This window comes from Stenella coeruleoalba, assembly GCF_951394435.1.
Source record: "Stenella coeruleoalba genome assembly, chromosome: 7".
Taxonomy (NCBI): domain Eukaryota; kingdom Metazoa; phylum Chordata; class Mammalia; order Artiodactyla; family Delphinidae; genus Stenella; species Stenella coeruleoalba.
This window is the reverse complement of record NC_137153.1, coordinates 108,780,861-108,797,350: the sequence shown is the minus strand read 5'-3', so window position 1 is coordinate 108,797,350 and position 16,490 is coordinate 108,780,861. Positions and strand designations below refer to the sequence as shown.

At 46.4% G+C, this 16,490-nt stretch overlaps 1 long non-coding RNA gene across 3 annotated transcripts in view; it reads left to right on the top strand.

Moving 5' to 3' along the window:
- The window catches only part of LOC307189385, a 217,503-nt gene that overhangs the window by 24,899 nt on the left and 176,114 nt on the right, over positions 1–16,490 (top strand). The gene's annotated exons all lie outside the window — the stretch shown is intronic.

Below are 16,490 nucleotides of genomic sequence, written 5' to 3'. Positions count from 1 at the left end.
ATGGGCTCTGTTGTTCCCTGTAGAAAAGATGTTTTATAATCTATTACTGTGTAACAGACTACTCCAAAACTTAGTGGCTTGAAGCAACCATTGTATTTTGCTCATAATTTGAGGGTCAGGAATTTGGGGAAGGCTCAGCCGGGCAGCTAGTCACTGAACAACGTGGCATCTCCTGGGGCAGCTGGGGCTGGAATATCCACTCCCAAGACGCTCCTTCACTCGCACGTCTGGCGCCCTGGTGGGGATGGCTGGAAGGTTGGGCTTGGCTGACTGCCTACGACAGTACCTACCTGGGTCATCTCCAGTGAGGCTGCTTCAGGGAAGCTGGGCTGCTTTCAAGAACGTTCGGAGCTCCCAGAGAGAGTGGTCCCAGATACAAGAAGTAGAAGCTGCTGTTTTCTCAACGTGGGGCCTGAAAACTGGCCCAGCATCCCTTCTGCTGTATTCTGTTGCCCAGATCAGCCTCAGCACATGCCCAGATTCAAGGAGCAGGCACATACAGCTCACCTCTCGATCGGAGGAGGGTCAGAGAATTTGCAGCTATCTTTAATCTGCTAGGAAAGAGTACCTCTATGTTCCGGTTTTAAGTTGGTGTGGATTCGCCGGGTAGAGGAAGGCAGGGAATAAATAAATGAATGAACAGGCATTTGTAGGAAGCCACACAGCAGACCACTAGGAGAGCCCAGACTTAAACTTCAGGGTATCATTGCTCCTGTTTAGCTCCAGAAACATTTCCTTCCCTCCAGGGAGAGGACTTGTCTTAGCAATATGGTTGGAAACGAGCTTCACATGGAATAAAATTTCCAGAATGGAACCGTATAGCAATCATCTCTTTCCATTGACTTCTCCTTAAACAACTGTGTTGTCAGAGGGCAAGTGGGGTGGTGGTGAGGGGGAGTGAATTAAAATATCTCAGTCTCAGAGTCAACGTCATTGCGTGGTAGATTACACATGCAAATATGCATAATTTTCAAATCCTTATCTTTCTTCCCCAGACAAGTGACCTGGAGTTACTAGTAGAGCTTATAATGTTAAGTATTATGGGCTGAGATTACGTGGCATAACTGACTACTCTTCTCCTGAGAATTTAGCCATTTTCCTGACACAGAGAGCTTGGCCCAGTAAATTCCTGGGTGAGGATTGCCTTGGATTTAGTAATATGACAGAAAGGATACCTTTGCCTCATTTCAGTGACTTATTCTATACCAACAAAGGCCATCATACAAGCTAACACCTCCCATCAATTCCCCAGCATAATCAGAATGGAAGACTTTTCATTCATTGACTCATTCATTCCTTCATTCATCCATCCATCCTCCTACCCACCCATCTACCCATCCATCCATCCATCCATGCATCCATTCATCCATTCATCCATCCATCCATCCATCCATCCATCCATCCATCCATCCATCCATCCATGCATCATATATCCATCCATCCATCATCTGTCCATCCATCCATCCATCCATCCATCATCTGTCCATCCATCCATCCATCCATCCACTCAGTCAACAAATATCTATTAAGCACCTCCCATACCTCCATCAGTGTGTGGAGATGGAAAGGTGAGCTAGAGTACTGTGATCTCAGTGATCACAGAATTCCTTGCAACACTGAAGGAAGCTGGTAGGAAAGTAGATACATCAGGTGCCTGCTGTGTGCCATGGATGGTGCTAAGTACTTTACACACATGATTTGCTTTTGTCCTCACCCCTGGGACTTGGGGATTAATGCCTGCCCTTTAGAGGGGGAGGAGACAGAGGCTCAGCGAGAGAAGTAATTGCTGAAGGTCATGCAGTTGGTCAGTGGCAGAGCTGGGATGGAAACCTTGGTCTGTCTGACTCCAGAGCCAACGCCACATGAATGACAGAAAGAGGAGAGCCATGCGTGTCTGACTTCATAAGCTTTGTGCTCCATCACTGCCTCAAACCCAAAGCTGTAAAGTGACCTACTTGAGAAAACTTGCCTTTATGGGTGTCCTCTGAAGGCAATGTAGAGCAGGACAGAACATCATGGTTTGGGAATCAGGAGATCTGAGGTCCTCACTCTGGTACCATGTGACCATGGCAAGTCCATTCCCTTCTCTGATGTAGGTTTTTGAAATCCAACACTGGGACTGGGCATTCAGAGTGAGTGTCCAGGCTGTGGGTAAGGGGTTGGCATGAGCACCTTCTGTGAATGGCATAGGGGATGGAGGAGGCTGGATCTAGTCCTCTGAGGGGGAAGAGGTTGGCCACAGTTAGGTGGGATGTCAGGGTCCCAGCCCAGCAGGCCAGACCCCCATGGAGGGAGATGGGCACAAGGAATGGTCCCTGGGCCTTGAGACACTCAGACTGGAATACGGATTAGTCCATTCAACAAGCAGCAACTCAGTGGCGACTACATGTGTTCAGTATACCCCGGGGGGCAAAGAGGTGGAGTCTTTTTTTTTTTTTTTTTTGCGGTACGCGGGCCTCTCACTGTTGTGTCCTCTCCCGCGCTCATGTGGGGTCTTCCCAGACCGGGGCACGAACCCGCGTCCCCTGCATCGGCAGGCGGACTCTCAAACACTGCGCCACCAGGGAAGCCCCAGAAGAGGTGGAGTCTTTGTTGTTATGATGCTCAGTGGAGACGGAGACCTGAATTGAATAATCACACAAAGAAACCAGCCCGACAATCTTGGACTTGAAGGAAAACCCCAGGGTTCCATGAGACCATAAAGCAGAGCATGGGGCTGTCTAGTCTGGGGACTGGTGGGGCTCAAGTCAGAGGTAGGTTTGGACCCAGAGTTCCCCCTCCTCTTGCTCCAAGCCTTCTTGCCTCCATCCTGTCCTGTGTCTTGAATGCATCTCATGAGGTGTGTGGGGTCCTCGCCTCTTCTCTTTGCCCCTCTCAGACCTTCCAACTTGAAATTTTTTACCTTTTTAAAGAGAAACTGCAGGACATTTATTTTCATTATTCTCTTAACTATTTTTTCATCTCCATTTTCATTTCTCTCTTTCCGGATCTCCTATCTCGATGTCAGTACTTCGACTTCTGCTCCCTGGATTAGCTGTTCTTTCAATTAATTAATTAGTTCATTCTTTTTCCTTCAGGGAGTTTTTCTCAATCTCTTTTCCCGTTGACTAATTCATTCTTAAGCTATTTGTCCTAACTGCTTTGTTCATTATAGAAACAGTTCTATTTTCTCTATGCAATATTCTGCTCGATCTTTTTATTTTTCTTCTGTTCCTCTTGTTTCATATGGCAGTACCTTCCCTTACCTTCTTTTATGGGTTGATTAGGCTAATTTTAAATTCTTATTCCTTCTGATCTAATAGTCTTGCTTCTCGATGGAATCTGTATTCCAGAACGCTAGTTTATTTTCTTTCTTTTCGTATAGGTTTGCTTCTCAAATATTTAGTTGTGTTTCCCTGTGAATTAATTTTTCCCCAGGGAACATACCTGGGGGCAGCAGCCAGTCCCAGGCTCAGTGGACTCGGGGCAGGCTGGGGAAGTGGACAGGCCATAGCATCACAAAACCACAGCCAGTTACCCTCGCCCCACCTGACAGGTGTTTAGCTTGAGGCCTCACTCTTTGCCCCGGAGCAAAGCAGAATTTGGAGGAAATCCTCCTTGGATTGCAGTCCCCCAGCCTTGGGTGTGGAGGGGAGAAGGTGGTGAAAGGATTCCTGAAGTTAACTAACCCCCATCTGTTTTTCTCAGCCTTTCCCAAGCACAGGGGTCCTGTACTTCCCTAATGTCACTCCTGAGGATACCTGGGCCACTGGTGTGAGTCCCTGCAGGTGTAGGAGAGGCACTGTTTGTCCCAGGACAACGGTGGCTGAGAAGGAAGAATAAACAATCAGTTCCTTTCCTCTTTTATCCACCTATCCAGCTGGGCTGGTTCCTTGCTTGGGTCAAAATCACTCCTCCACCCACTTAAAAAGGATCCTTCCCCAAGGGGTTCATCACTGTTGACTTGCTTCTTGGTGTCCTCTCTCCAGGTCCTTTGGGGCTTGCCTTGGGGGAGGGAACCAGTGTCGTGTTAGCTGGGCTTTTTAGTTTGCCATCCTGCCCACTTCACCCCAAACTTCCAGCAATTTCCTAAACACACCAGCCCTTTCCCAGTTTTCTGTCCCTGCTCACACTCTTTCCATCGCCCTGAATATCCACCCTGGTGAACATCTACTCACACTTTGCAGCTCAGTTCAAGTACCCTCTTCCCCATCAAAGTTCCTCTGACCTTCCTGATAATGATTGTAATAAATGTCTTGAGCTCTTACTCTAGGATAAGCCCTGTATTAAACTCTTTTCATGAATTTTCCATTTAATTCCTACCACAGTCCTGGCACAGAGAGGTTCAGAGACTTGTACAAGGTCACCCAGCAAGTTAGTGGTGGTGCAGACTTCATACGGGCGTCAAATGCTAATGCCTGTATACCTAAGCACTGGATCTGCTGTCTCCTGGTTTTTATAGGACTTTTCCATCTCTCCAGCCTAATAGTTACCCAGCATACGTCCTGGTTCAGACGAGGTGAAGGAATAGATGGATTAGTCTTCATGTCCTATTCCTGCCAGATGCTTTTTTTTTTTTTTTTTTGCGGTACGTGGGCCTCTCACCGTTGCGGCCTCTCCCGCCGCAGAGCACAGGCTCCAGACGCGCAGGCTTAGCGGCCATGGCCCACGGGCCCAGCCGCTCCGCGGCATGCGGGATGTTCCCGGACCGGGGCACGAACCTGTGTCCCCCGCATCGGCAGGCGGACTCCCAACCACTGCGCCACCAGGGAAGCCCCTGCCAGATGCTTTTTGAGGAGCAGAACTGAGCAGACTTCTCCACATATCGTAGGAACCAACCAACCAACCAACCAACCAATCGACCAACCGACCAGTTAACCAACCAACCAGCTAACCAACAAGCTACATAGCCTGTCCTAGGAGGGAACTGAGGAGGATGTCATATCCTTGCTATAGTTGATTCGTTGTGCTTGAGAATTAGTTAATTAAACAAACATTTATTGTGCACCTACTATGACCAGTATCTTTTTGACTTGATCTTACAGATTCCACCAGGGAGTTTTACCTCTATGCTCTGATACTACTGCCCTTGGGCAAACAGGTATCAGGTACTTGACAGCTGGTGATCTAAGTCTGGCAGAGTAGCCCTAAGAACATAAATCTTTGATTTAGAAATCAGAGAAATAAGAACTCTGGATTCTCCACGTTTATGAACAAAAGATAAACTATTCATGAGCAAATAGCAAAACTAAGTAAGCATAATACAAAATTAATAAGACATAACTTTTAGAGCAAAGTAAAGGAATTAATAATAAACTACTATTTACTACTGAGAATTCAACTCCCCCCTGCGGGAAAAAAAAACCTATTTGATGATCATAAGATGTCAGTTTGATATCGCTATAGAGTTGGCTGTGGCCGCTAAAACCAGGTTTTCTTTAGTTCATGCTCCTTGCATTTCTACTAATTTTTTGGGCACCCTTTCTGCTCAAGATGGAGGCAAAATCCTTAGATTAAAAGCGGCCCATTTTACGTGGGATATACTTTCTTCACACCTAATCCTATATATTTTCATAGCCACTTAACACTGTCTTACACTGACATACTGCTTATAAGAAAGCAAAGGTGGGCACTGATGGTTGCCCATCCAATTACTCTCTTTTCTTCCTTTTTTTTTTTGCGGTACGCGGGCTTCTCACTGTTGTGGCCTCTCCCGCTGCGGAGCACAGGCTCCGGACGCGCAGGCTCAGCGGCCATGGCTCACGGGCCCAACCGCTACGCGGCATGTGGGATCTTCCCGGACCAGGGCACGAACCCGTGTCCCCTGCATCGGCAGGCGGACTCTCAACCACTGCGCCACCAGGGAAGCCCTTCTCTTTTCTTTCATGCTGATTGAATCTTGATTTTGGTTGGGAGAAATGTGCGCAGCATCAGGGGATAGTCAGGAATTGCCCAAGACAATCATGGAGATACTGTTCTTCTTGGCAGAGGTCAGGTGGGTGAGATGTGAGGGGAAGTCTGTGGGGAGAGTTCGAGAAAGATTTTCCTGTCTTAAAAGGAGGATACGAAGGAGGAGAAAGCCCTTCCCCCACTCCTTCCGTCCTTTCCAGTGTTGGCCACTGTCCAGTGAGGAACGTGAGCTACTTCAGCCCCTTTGAGACCCTACCGGGAAAGCCAGAAGACCCTCCGAGGGGCTGACCCAGTGCTCTGATGCTACTGAGCTGCTGAGGAAGCCGATCTTGGATAGAAATCTGGGCGTCTTGTCATGTGAGATGATTGTGTATCTTTATTACTCAAGGAATTACTTATTGGCTGCTTCTGTTACTTGCAGCTCACTTGTGCAACAGGTCCAGGAGGCTGCCCTGATTTCTCCTGCATATACGGTACCCCAGAGTATATTACTCATAGCCTCACACATATGCATATAAAATTCTTCCTTTTAACCTTTGACAGTGTCTCGTTAGTACCAAAGACATTGTTGTCTCCTTTTTTTTTTAAACATCTTTATTGGAGTATAATTGCTTTACAATGGTGTGTTAGTTTCTGCTTTATAACAAAGTGAATCAGCTATACATATACATATATCCCCATATATCTTCCCTCTCGCTTCTCCCTCCCACCCTCCCTATCCCACCCCTCTAGGTGGTCACAAAGCACCGAGCTGATCTCCCTGTGCTATGCGGCTGCTTCCCACTAGCTATCTATTTTACGTTTGGTAGTGTATATATGTCCATGCCACTCTCTCACTTTGTCCCAGCTTACCCTTCCCCCTCCCCATATCCTCAAGTCCATTCTCTAGTAGGTCTGTGTCTTTATTCCTGTCTTACCCCTAGGTTTTTCATGACATTTCCCCCCTGCCCTTTGGTCTCCTTTTAACAGAGTGGGAAATAGCCTGAGAGGGTGACTTCTTTTATGATAAATGATGATGGTGCCAAGCCCCCTGTGCTTTGGTTGCTGAGATTCTCCCAGTAGCATGGCAGATAGAAAGTAATCAGACGCACTTCCACGCGAGATGTGAACAGCACTGTCCCCTTAGAGTATCTTGGCATCCGATTTAGGAATTGTGATGGTTAATTTTGTGTGTCAACTTGACTGGGCCATGGAGTGCCCAGATATCTGACCAAACATATTCTGGGTGTTTCTGTTAGGGTGTTTTGGGATGAGTTTAACATTTAGATTGATAGACTGAAGAAAGCAGATTGCTTTCTCTAACGTGGGTGGGCCTCGTTTTATCAGTTGAAGGTTTGAATAGAACAAAGGATTAATCCTCTCATGAATGAGTGGGAATTCTTCCTGCCTGACTGGCTTTAAGCTGAGACATTGGTGGGTTTTTCCTGCCTTGGGACTCAAATTGAAACGTCAGCTCTTTCTGGGTCTTTTTTTTTTTTTTTTTTAATAGTTATTTACTTATTTGGCTGCACCAGGTCTTAGTTGCAGAACATGGGACCTGTGTTGCCACGTGCAGGATCTTTGTTGCAGCATGCGGGATCTTTGCTTGCAGCGTGTGGGATTTTTAGTTGCGGCACGCAGGATCTAGTTCCCTGACCAGGAATAGAACCTGGGCCCCCTGCATTGGGAGGGTGGAGTCTTAACCACTGGACCACCAGGGAAGTCCCTCTTCCTGGGTCTTGAGTCTGCTGGTCTTCTGACTGGAACCACTCCAACAGTTCCCTTGGGCCTCCAACTTGCAGATGGCAGATCTTGGGACTTGTCAGCCTCTGTAATCATGTGAGCCTATTCCTGAGAATGAATTTATTTCTCTCTATATACATCCTACATGTTCTGTTTCTCTGGAGAACCCTTTCTAATCATCTGACTCTGAAGCAAGTAGGATTTCCTTCCCAGCACAGTGAGGGGAAAAGGAACTAATACTTTCTGTGTGGCCACAGCGTGCCAGGCACTGACAAGGTGTTTTTCACCCAGTGGCTCATTTAATCTTTTAACAGCCCAGAGAGGGGGTCCTCCTGGTGCCTCTCATCTCTGGAGGGAATGGAGACTCACAGCAGTGGAGCAGCTTGCCCAAGGCTACAGAGACGGTAAAGACATAGCTGAGATTTGTGAATTTTCTATAGAAATAACTGTCTGGGAGATGCTGGAGGAATTTGTGGGAGAGTAAGTTTCTTTGCTTGTTTTCCCATTCATTCTTAATGGAACTGTCTGCTCCCTTGTTTGAGGCTGAGACCTAAATCACCATCCAGCTCAGGGTTTCCCCGTGGTTTTTCTCATTCACTTGAAAAGCTGAGTGATTTACAAAGACAATTCCTTGCAGAATCAGACAACATTTGCAGCATTTCTAGCAAAACGTAGACAGTTCATTTTGAGGCTCCTGTGAGAAACTCCTCCTCTTCCCTACAATCTTTTTTTTTTTTTTTTTTTGCGGTACGCGGGCCTCTCACTGTTGTGGCCTCTCCCGTTGCGGAGCACAGGCTCCGGAGGCGCAGGCTCAGTGGCCATGGCTCACGGGCCCAGCCACTCCGCGGCATGTGGGATCCTCCCGGACTGGGGCACGAACCCGTGTCCCCTGCATCGGCAGGCGGACTCTCAACCACTATGCCTCCAGGGAAGCCCCCTACAATCTTTTTTTCCCTCTCCTTTTCTTTCCTTTCTTTTTTTTGGTTTTATTCTCAACATCCCCTATCTTATTCCTTCTACCCATGAAAGCAATTTTAACTTCATGAAACTAATTAAAGTTTTATGTACTTACATTCCTTTACTGGACTGATCATAGATTTCTTAGATTGAGATGGAACCAGGCCAAGAGGGAAAAGTTTTCTGGACTCTCCTACAAGTGTGGGGTTGGGGGGTGACTCAAAATGTCAGCCAAGCTTTGGTTTGGGGACCATAGGACTAATTGATGGAATCCAAGTTCCTTAGGGCTAAGATAGTGTGATGGGCAGTCAGGCAGATGCCAGTGGATACACAGGACATGTCTGTTGAATAGACGAATGAAAAATGGACAAATGAGTAAATAGAAAATAATGATTAAAAAAGAAAATTATGATTAATAAAAATGATTTTTTTTCATAAATTAGAAGTTTGGGATTAACAGATACACACTACTATATATAAAATAGATAAACAACAAGGACCTACTGTATAGCACAGGGAATTATATTCAATATCTTATAATAATCTATAATGGAAAAGAACCTGAAGAATATATACGCATATATGTGTATATATGTATAACTGAATCACTTTGCTGTACCCGTGAAACTAATATAACATTGTAAATTAACATACTTCAATAAAAATGCATTATTCTGGGAAAAAAATGAATTTTCAAAATGCTATTGATAAAAATAATCATTTTTGAGTGCTTACCATGTGCCAGGGGCTGTGCAAAAGGTTTTGCAGCCGTTAGCCCACTTAATCTTTCATGGGTGCCTTTAAACTAGGTATTATTATCCTGTTTTTACAGATAGTGAGACTGAGGCACAGCTTTCAGAACTTGCCTGAGCACACTCGACAAATCATTGGAAAACTGAGATTCAGAAGAGAAGTATTTGATCTTGAAGAGTGTGCTGTCTGAGTGCTGAATACATTGTGTGATCTGTTCAGTTCCTCATTCCTTTCTTTGCCATGCTTCCCTGTAGGTGGAGTGTCCTTTCCACCCCCTTCACTTTGGGCTTGGCCACGTGCCTTTCTTTGGCCAGTGGGATGTGAGGGGCACCATGTCTGTGCAGCGGCTTTGAAGACACTCTGCCTCTCATGTGCTCCTTTACTCTGCCACGAGAAAACATGTGTCCAACAGCTGCTGCCCCTTCACCCTGGGTCCCCAAATAAGAAAATGCATGGAGCAAAACTGACACATAGAATTGACCCAAAGTCTCCAAGCAGCCCTCTGGTAAATGTGAACAAGAAACAAATGTTTGTACTCGAAGGTACCGAGATTTTGGGATTGCTTGTTACTGTAAAGCTGACTAATACTGTCTCCAAATCATGGAGACTATTCTGCATTGCCTCCTGGAAGAGGTGGAATGTAAACTCAGACTGGAGAAGTTTTTTATTAGGCTGAGAAATGGGGAAAGTTCCCTTTAGGAGGCAGAAAATGAGTGAACGAAGGCATGGAGGTGGGACCATGCATTGGAATATATGAGGCCAATGAGAAAACAGCTTTGCTGAAGCACCATGATAGGGAACAAGGGGAAACAGTTGCAAAATTAGACCATGGATAGCAGTGAACACCCTGCTAGGGATAATGAACTTTACTTTGAAGGTGCCGGAGGGGGAGCCATTGAAGGTTCACAAACCAGGGACATGGTGTGTTTAGGAACTTGCTCATGGTTTCCTGCCATGGGTGGAAAATCATTGCTGGTCACGTCTTCCCTGTTCTAATTCCTGGCTTATCCTGTAAACCTGTGCCTCCAGCGACAGCATTTGCCAGCAGCCAGGAGTTTGATTTCTTTCTACCTTTATCTGATGTCTATCGGGATGGGTGACTCTGTTCCGCTCAGGGGAGGAAAAATGAAGCTGCCTTAAGAATAATAATAGTGATTTTCTTCTAAGAAAAAGTTTCCAAATCCTATTTATATGTGTTGAGGAGGGCAAGTTCCAAGATAGAGGAAGGAAAAAGGTCCCGCAAATCTCAGGCAGCTATCGTGTGTCAGCAATGTTGGGTTCCTGTGTGTGCCCTGTGGACGGCACAGGACCTTGCACCCAGAGCAGTCCTGCACTTGCTCTAATGCTCTGAGATCACACCTTAAAATTCTTCATAATTTGGAACAAGGGTCTCTGCATTTTTATTTCACACTGGGTCCTGCCAATTGTGTAGCCAGTCCTGTAGTACTTAGGTGTTGTGATACTATGCACTATTCATACCTTCTTGCATTTAATTCTCCTGACAAATCCTGTGAGGTAGGAATGATCATTCTAGCCTTACTGTTGTGGGAACTGAAGCTCAGAGAGGTTAAGTTATTTGCCCAAAGTTACGCAGCTGGGATTTGAACCCTTACCTCATTGTCCCCAAAGCCCACCCTCTTTCACCTGACATGTTCACAGAACATTTTGGTTTTAAGGCACGGTTTCCCCCCATTGTTTCAGCTTGAGCCTCCCACAGCCTTGTGAGGTCAAAGTCATTATTCCCATAGAAGAAAAGTGACTGTCTCCCAGCAGGTCATCACTAGAGCAGGACTGGAGGTGAGGTCTTTCAGGCCAGGGCTCCCTGAAACCTGGGTCAACAGACCCTTTGTCCAGAAGAATAACTCCATGGAAACATGTGAGATCCAGGGCTGTCAGAAGCCTCCCAGCCTCTCCACCTACCTTCTCATCTCTCAGTGACTCATGGCTTCCGTAGGCCATGCCCAGAGATGATGGATGACCCAGACAATGGAAGTTCCATGACAGCACTGGGTCCAAACCCTCCCCTTTCTATATGGTGGAACCAGAGGCTGAGAGAAGGGCAGTAACTTGCCCTAAGTCACACACGGGGATCTACCATTGGCCTTCACACATTTATTCTTCCAACAAATACTTCTAGGTTCCAGGTACCACGCTAGGTGCTGGGGTACAGAGGTGACCAGGCCAGGCATAGCCCTGCCTTAAGGAGCTCATGTCTAGTAGGGGATGAACAAGGGACCTAGGTCTTCTGACTCCAGGGGCCCTCCACCAGGCGGGCCATCCCTCTGCACAGCAACAAGCAGGCTGAGCGCCCTCCAAAGGAAAGCCTGGAAACTTTTTGCTTAGAGAGGTCGGAACCGTTCTTTCAGAGCTGATGCTGGCTTTCAAATCAATTTGCATAAGATAGGTTCTATCCTGTTAGAACAGCAAATTAATAGCTCATTTTATGGATTGAGCAATCAACACTTACAGCCCATTAAATTTAACAACAAATGCAGCTGACGATCAGGCGTTCAGCCTGGTCCCACCATCAACTCAGGAGCTTCCTTTTCCTTCCTCCTGACCTTTTTATTTCCTTTCATCTCCCTTCTCATGAACCCCCCTCCTAGATCCTCACTTTCTCATTAGTAAACACAATGTTCATATAACTCCCCAGTATCCTTTGCAGCCTGGGGCTAGAGGGTCTTCCCAGTCCCCCAGGTGGGTTCTGTCATCTGTGGCGTGTCCCACACTCCAGACATCAGCACACAAGCTCATTTTGGGGCCCTTGGCTGGGCCACTGGAATGAGCAATCAATATTTTATAAAGGCGTTAAGGCGGTAATAAAAGATGCATGAAGTGGATGCAGGGGGGAGCTTGCTGACAGAGGAGTGGGTGACATTAGAGCTAACCTTGGTGGCTATGACTTACGTGGATGGAATTTGCTAAGGAAGTCTCCACTCTGGTCTTCCCAAGGAAATGGAAGATTTTTCGTAAGGACATTGTCAATTTCTTAGGCCCTCCAACTTAAGCTACCTTAAAAGACTTCTAATTACTTTAGATATGTGGGTTGTATGAATAAGCGGATGAGGTCCAGATGATATGCTTAACTAGACCTCTGTTAGCTGTGCTTTCCCATGAATTTTGCATGTCCCTCTAGGTGGGAGCATTTTGCATGATGATTGTGCTGTATTGGCAGGGTTTGAGGGAGACTGGAGCTTCTGGATAAGTAAGATGGTGTGTGATAGACTGGGTTATTGGTTCCAGTTCTTCACTCCACTGTAATAGGATAATACATTTGCACCTTTTGCCATGCCTTGCACACTGTGGAGTATATATTGGGCTTGTCTGCCTGAGGTGCTTTAGCCAATGGATTGATAGTGGATGGCATTTGTTCAGAGACCTTACATGAGTTCCTACAGTTTGGTTTGGGCTCTCGTACTTCTACCATTTGCCATGAGAAGAACGCGCCAGCGGTGCAAGGAACTTGAGAGACGTTGAAGTGGCCTCGAGGCAAACCTGCAGCCTGAACCCAAGCCCAACCCAGCCCATCTGAAGTGCAGGCTGAAGTGGAGCTGCCCAGCCAGTCCAGCCTTGATCAGCCAAACTACAGTGACCTGCATCTCTGCTTGACTTGAGCACGAGAAGAAATGCCTCGTATTTCAAGCCACTGAGTTCTGGGGTGGTTTGTTAGGCAGCATCAGCTTCCTGATACAGGGCAGAAATGGACTATTGCTTGAAATTCTTCCCTTGGTTGGTTCTTTGAGGCTCCTTTTAGCATGTCTGTCTGATTCAGTGCCACGGCAAAGTAGCTCTTGGAGACTCCTTCACCAACCTAGCCATGAACCGCCTACCCTGCCCTGATCTGTGCTCAGCATCCTGAGTACTTCCGTTCTGCAGGGCTGCTCACCTTGTGACCTATTTCCCGACCGAGGTAGGGACTCCAGGTGACCTTACCTCTTCAGGGATCCCTTCCTCACATCTTGTCTGGGTCTAGTGTAGCTTTTTCCATGAGCAGAATTTGAACATTGTCCTGGGTTCTGAAACTGGTGCCTTGTCTTGGGTTCCCATCTCAGTGGGGTCAGCCTCTCACTCAGTGCCCGAGGCAGAACGCTTAGAGCTCATTCATCAGTGCTCATTCCTTCATTCATGCAGGCATGAAGCTGTGAGGGGCTACCCTGTGCAGGATCCTATGCTGGGAATACAGACAGAGAAAAGTCTGGACCCACTGTTGAGGGGCTTACATTTTAGGGGGAAGACAGATAATTATCCCTCCTTCAAGGGGCCACCAAGTTCTGCAGTGTGTCTCATTCCCTTCCCCTCATTCCCATCAGGTCACCATCACTTCCAGCCCCAATCACTGCAGCAGCCTCCTAACCACCTCGTGCTCCCACCAATTCTACCCTTTACCATCAGCCTTACAAATTCTCCTCCAAACTCGTGACCAACCTGATCTTTCTAAACAAAATCTGACTATGTCACCGTTCTGCTTAAAAACCTGCTAATGGCTTCCCCTCACCTCCTGGATGAATCTATCTGCTCACTGGCTTCTAAGACCGTTCGTGATTGGGGTCCTGCCAACCTCACCTGACTCACTTCCTCAGCCCCTCCCCACTCACTATTTGTCCTGGGGCTCCCCATGAGCTGCCCCACACATTGACCATGAACTTTCCCATCTCTGCACTTTAGTACATACTCTTCCTTCTGTCGGTCATGTGCTTCCTCTATTCCCTGCCTGTCAAAAACTGCCAACATCACCTTGGGGAGGCCTCCCTAATGCTCCCTTGGGCAGAATTCACACCCCTGCCGCTCCCATACACCTTGCCCATCTTTCTCTGGTGCAGTATTTATCACACTGTGTTGTAACTGTTTTCGTGCGTAATAAATTTTTCTTTTCCTGTTTATAAGGCAAATTGCTTTTAAAGAGAGTGGAATAAGTTAATAGGCAAGCACCTCAGTGTATTTGTGTATAAACAACTTCTAGGCAGGAGCCAAAGTTGAATCACTTTTTATGATGGAGGGAGAGAAGCTTGAAGATCCAGGAATGGGGTTGGGGGATGGGAAAATAATTTGGGGTGGGGGCCAGGGAGAGAGGAGTCCCTGAGATTGGACATTGTATGGGGGCAGAGCCAGAGATGGAAATCTCCCCTCCACCAGCGGGGCAGCTGAGAAGGCACTGAGGGAGGACGGAGAGTGTGTGAGATGAGAGTTTTAAGTTGATCACTGTAGGATGTGCACTATGCCTCCACCATCTTCCCTTCAAGACCTTTAGGTAAGTCTGTATCACTCACAAATGCTTTTGCGCATGTTGGGAAATTGGCAAAGTTCAGGTTCTGCTTTGGAGAGGATTTAGAGTAGACACAGAGAGAGCAGCCTCAGACCAAGGTGCAGGCAGAGGGGTCCAGGAAGACACACGTCTCTGGGAATGAGAAGAAGTCATGAGAAGTGCTTTGTACTCTTGGAATGAGGATGTCTGAGGCAGGCACCTGCATCTCTTGAGGGCCAGGAGAGTCCAGTTGGCGTCTTGGTTATATTCCTTTTTATGCTTGTCTCTCCTATCAGATTAGTTCTAAGGTGGAAGTCATGCAACATTTGTCAGGATTCTTTTCCTGGAAAGGAATGGACCCGTCTGAAAATTAGCTTAAGCAAACAACAACAACAACAACAGAACTATTGAATCACATAACTGAAAGGTTCCAGGGAAGCTAGATCAGGTAAGGCTGGATCCAGGTGCTCAAATGATGTCATTAGAATTTAGTACTTCATTTTCTATTTTCCTCCGTGTTTGCTTTGTTCCCAGGGGGTTCTCTCTATCAGGTGGACCTGGCAGCGCTACAACAACTCCCTCATAGCCACGTAGCAGGAAGAGAGCTTCTCATGTTTTAGGGGCTGAACTCATTGGAGTAATTTGGATCTGGTCCTCACTCCAGAATGAATCACTGACCTGAAGGATTGGTCAGACCTGGGTCGTGTCCCATCTTTGGTTTAGGGTGGGAGTGGAGGTTAGAACCAGTCCTATCTGGGTCACCTGGGCTTTGAGTAGGGGTAGCTGGCATATTTTCCTAAAGAGCTGATACCAGAAACAGGGGAAATGGATGCAGAGGCAACAAAACATGCCCACAGATAATCACATTCAGGGCCTCCAGTCATCTCTGTAGCATCGTACCCGAAACAGAAGAAAGCCTGTTAAGTTTTACTACATTTGGCTTAGAAAAACAAGCAGAGAATTCGGTTTTGTCATACTTTCAAAATTATCCCATCTGTAAGAATCACTAATATCACCTGTTACTGATGGTACTGGCCATGAGGTACAAACAAGAAACAGCTTTACTTTTCTCCCTCCACTGCCTTCAGACATGTTCTCCCCGTTCTCACTTCCCCACCCCTTCAAGACGTCTCAGGCAGATCCCGCAGACTTCCAATCACTTAAAAAAAAAATCTTTGACTTGATTTTATTTTTTAGAACAGTTTTGATTCACAGAAAAGTTGAGAAGATAGTACAGAGAGTTCCTATATTATCCTAGTTTCCTGTATTATTAACACCTTACCTTAGTGCGATACATTTGCTACCATTAGTGAGCCAATATTGATACATGATCATTATTCAGTCACTTTTAGGTATTAAAAATCGTCCTCCTCTCAGGGGTTAAATATCCCAGTCTGGTCCAAATCAGAACTTCAATCCCCATGTAATTCAGAGCTTCTCCCCTCCCCCAGCCCGTGCCTACCCTATGGTGTAGGGACTTGCAGTGGGGTGGGGGCTTAGTCTTCTCATTTGTTCATCCTCACTTTGCTTTTTCTTTTCCTCCTTCCCTGCTTGGCGATGGTCAGAGCCCAGCAGTGAAGGGATTAGGGGGAAGAAAGAAGTCAGTACCCTTGTAACCACTGATGACCTCTGCTACGATAGGCTATCTCTCATGGGATGCAATTTAATAAATCTGTTGACTCTAATAATAAAAAATTGTGGCTAGCATTTTCTATGTCTATTTTTCTTTCATTTCCTAGCTACTCATTTTTACCATGTTTTACAGAAGTACTGGCTGGGAGTAAGCAAAACAAAACATTGGTCTTTCAACAAACAAAATTAAGAAGCATTGCTCTAAGAAGTGCCATTTGAAATTTTGTTGCACTAGCAGCCACTGGGTAAGGAAGAAACAAGGACCTACCGATTAGATCCCAGGCATTGTGCTAGG